We start from the raw sequence: 4,119 nt of genomic DNA on the forward strand, positions 1-4,119 counted from the left end.
GCGACCCCATTTTGTTGAGGGGTATTTGGGCAAGTAGTTTGATGAACAATACCATGAGAAACCAAATAAGTTTGAAGTTCATGATCCATATACTCTCCTCCGTTGTCACTACGAAGTATCTGAACATTTGCGTTGTACTGAGTACTAAACAGTTTATGAACCTTCTGAAACAATAACTTTACCTCACTTTTAGATTTCATCAAACACACCCAAGTCATCCTAGTACAATCATCAATAAAGGTAACAAACCACCGAGCCCCACCCAAAGTAGGAACCTTAGATGGACCCCAGACATCGGAATGTAAGATCATAAAAGGAGTTGGACTTTTATTTAAATTTAACGGAAACGATGCACGATGACTTTTTGCAAGTGCACAAACATCACATTGAAAACTTGAAACATCGCATTTAATAAATAGCGATGGAAATAACTTCTTAAGGTAACCAAAGGAGGCGTGCCCCAGACGGCGATGCCATAACCATATTTCATCTTTATTTTTTATTTCAGAATTGTTCACTACTAATGCCTGACGCAATTTATTAGAGCTTTCAGATACTAAATCCAAGTAATACAACTTTCCTCGCCTAACACCATAACCAATTGTTTGCCTTGTCCGGATGTCTTTAAAGACACAAAATTCAGGCCAAAAGATGACAACACAAAATAGAGTGGTGGTTATTTGAGACACTGATAATAAATTATGATCTAAAGATGGGACAACCAAAACAGAGTCTAAGTTCAATGTGTTCGTTAGAGTTATAGGTCCTTCCCCTACAACAGGGGCTGAGGTGCCATTGGCAGTAGAGACATATTTATGTGAAGATTCGTTTATGGTTGAGACCTGTCTAGAATCAAAAGTCATATGATCTGTAGCACCAGAATCAATTATCCAAGTACTATTCGAAAATTGTGTAGACATATTTAAAGTCTTGCCTACATTACCTGTAGTGGCTATCGTCGATGAAGCTTGCTTAATAGTTGGATCTACAAGGGTCTTCTTAGAGTTTCTCTTTCGATTATGATCCCACCATTCTGGATAGCCTAATAGTTCATAACAATGACTTTTGGTATGACCAATTTTGTTGCAGTGTGTACACTTATAAGTAATTTTGTCAGATTGACCAACAACTTTAGCAAAATTTGAATTTGCCTTATTGAGAGTCATTATTGCGGAAGCATCAGTTGCCCTTCACTTTAGCTAAACCGGAAAAACAAGATGAAGATGAAAGGCTCTTCTCTTTCAATCAATATAAATTCCCAAACACAAATTTAAGACTTTTGGCTCTGGTACCAAGTTGAAATTGATCAAAGAAATTGTTTTATTCCTTGATGAATTACAAAAGAAATATAAGACTCTATTTATAGAGTTACAATACTACTAGTTTCTAACTTTACTAGTTTCTAATATTTTACTAGTTTCTTAATAGTTTATACTAATATATTTACTAGTTCCTAATTCTTACTAGTTTCTAATATTTGATATTTCCTAATATCTATTATATGGGATATTTTAATATATAGAAAGATATTTCAACAATATTCATAATCCTAAACGAGTCATTTCTTTGTCTTCATCATATTCTTACAAAAAAAAGTGAAGTGATGTTTGTTTTGATTTATTAAAAACACTAGAAAGTTAATCTTGTACTCTGACTAATGTTCAAGTTGCTTAATTAATCAATGAAGCACTTAACAATTAATTAAATACTGAAACATATTCTGATTGGAAGCAATACCTAAAGTTTTATAAGATTCAGAATGTTTTTGTAACATTAATGTACCTCTTGTTTTGAATTGGTGATTATGTTAGCAATTACCCGTACCCCTTTGCTTCAAACTAGAGGAATTGCCGTCCCTAGGTTTTCTAGAATATGAACCCTAGCTAAGAGTCAATGCTCTTGAAATGAAACTAGACTAGTTTTCTTTCTATCTTTGAAATTGTCAATTGACTTTCTTCTTTGCTTCATTAGGTTAATTATATATGTTGCATTGTAAGACAAGTGAAAAGGTAAACCCTAGTTAGTTACATAATTAGTGTTCAATCCATGCATCACATACTTTCAATACCTTCTTTCCCGCGTCAACTCCTCTTTCCCCTTCCTATAAAAATCTCACCCAATTCAAACTTCCTTCATCACCTCTCTCTTAAACATTAATTTATACATCCAAATCTCAAAAGCAGAAACCATGAATACCAAGAAGACTATCTTAATCACAGTACTAACATCAATGGCTATAGTCATGGTAACTATCACACTACTAAATAGTACAAAGAAACAAGAAGCTGCTGCATCATTTCTACCAGCACCCGCCTCCGCTATGACAGAAGAAAATGCTTCCATCCCGACCAAGCGGGTCAATAGATTCTTGGCCCAATTAGAGAACCCATCAAGAACCAATAAATACCATTGCAAACAAGATGATTCAGTTTGTTTAGCAGAAGGAAGCCCGGGAAGTAGTTGCTGCAACAACAAATGTGTTGATTTGTTGAGTGATTCACAGAATTGTGGGGTTTGTAAGAATAAATGCAAGCACACAGAGAGTTGTTGTGGTGGTAAATGTGTGAACTTATCATTTGATAAGAGACATTGTGGAAGTTGCAGTAATAAGTGTATGACTGGTAGTTACTGTATATATGGTTTGTGCGATTATGCTTAATTAATTAGTTGTTACAATTAATCAGATAATGTAAAATAAGATTTTATTAAGTTGTTTTCTTCATACCCATATTGAAGGATGTATTATACGTTTCATACACTAAAGATTAATAGTATATTTTTTGTTCTTATTTTGACTAGAAAAATGCTAAAATCACAAAGGATTTTAATAAAAGAAGTTGCCGGGCTGATGTGGCTGGTTGTGGTTTGAAATTTCGACTAAATCTGGGTCGTTGAGAGATGAATATCACAACCGCCAATGGTTGTGGTAAGGCTTCTCCCACACTTATTAACACACCCCCTTCCCCTTCCAAAACCAATGTGGGATTATCCTAAGTTCCTAACCGCCACATCAGCTGGACAATTTCTTTTGTCAAAATCCTTTGTGATTCTAGCACTTCGGTTTTGACTAGGAGGGTAACAAATACAGTAACATCTCATATTACCATCAGTTCCTCTTTACAGGACAAAAGCACTACATCCATGCACTTCCTAATACGTCTGAGGAATATCCCAGTTGGTTTACCTATAACAAATTAGATCTTTAATCCAAATATAAACTAAGTAACTAATTAAATAAGTAATCATTCCTCCATGTAATTATAGACCAATAAACTTCGACTTAGCAAATAAAACTAACTCTCATGCATAAATAAAGTGTGCAGAAAAAACACTAATTTGCGACGACCCCCTTAGTGCAAGCTTTTGATCAACAATTCCCAATGAATTTAGAAGACTCAAACTTAAATTTCGCAAAAGCTTAATATTCTAGCCACTTGATAACTTGTTTGAACGCCTTCTAGCTCTATCTATTGATTCGAAAGTTTTTCACATAACAAAATGATGCGAACTTCAATGTGTTTTGTTCGAGCATAAACAAATGGATTCAGTGCAAGCTTGACGGTGCTCTCACTATCGCACTTTATCTGGACAGTACAATCAACTTTGGTCATTATATCTATTGATGTCAAAATTTGTCCTCCCACTATCATTCAGGAGGAGAGACTGCTTCATTGAACCTTAAACTTGTGTCCTCAAGAATTAGAGAGCAAAATCTGCAAATAAATAAAAAATGGACACTACCCGTTCGAGCCGTCAAGTTTAGTCGGACGGACGCGAACAAAAGGCTCTAACCGGCCTTCCGTCAGAGTCCGACAGATAAGCCCGACCGTTTGATATTTCGACTTAGACATTTTAATCACATATAGATACTTTTGATCAATTAATATGGCTAAAGTTTAGATTTTAGACTCACACCTATGTGCATGTTAAGACTTAGATTCACACATTTCTTATTTATAAATCATTGCATCTCTTTCGCCTCAAAGAGTTTACAATGTAGGACTATGTTATCATTGCAAAATAAGTTTTGTTCTTCGCATTTTAATCCCACATCACTAGTGATAAAGAAAAAAGTGATTGAAGTTTCTTATAAAAGATGAGAGATAAAACACTTTTTGT

The sequence above is a fragment of the Eschscholzia californica genome, unplaced genomic scaffold (assembly GCF_041429995.1).
Source record: "Eschscholzia californica isolate CP2 unplaced genomic scaffold, dmEscCali1.0.p SCAF_2, whole genome shotgun sequence".
NCBI classification, from domain to species: domain Eukaryota; kingdom Viridiplantae; phylum Streptophyta; class Magnoliopsida; order Ranunculales; family Papaveraceae; genus Eschscholzia; species Eschscholzia californica.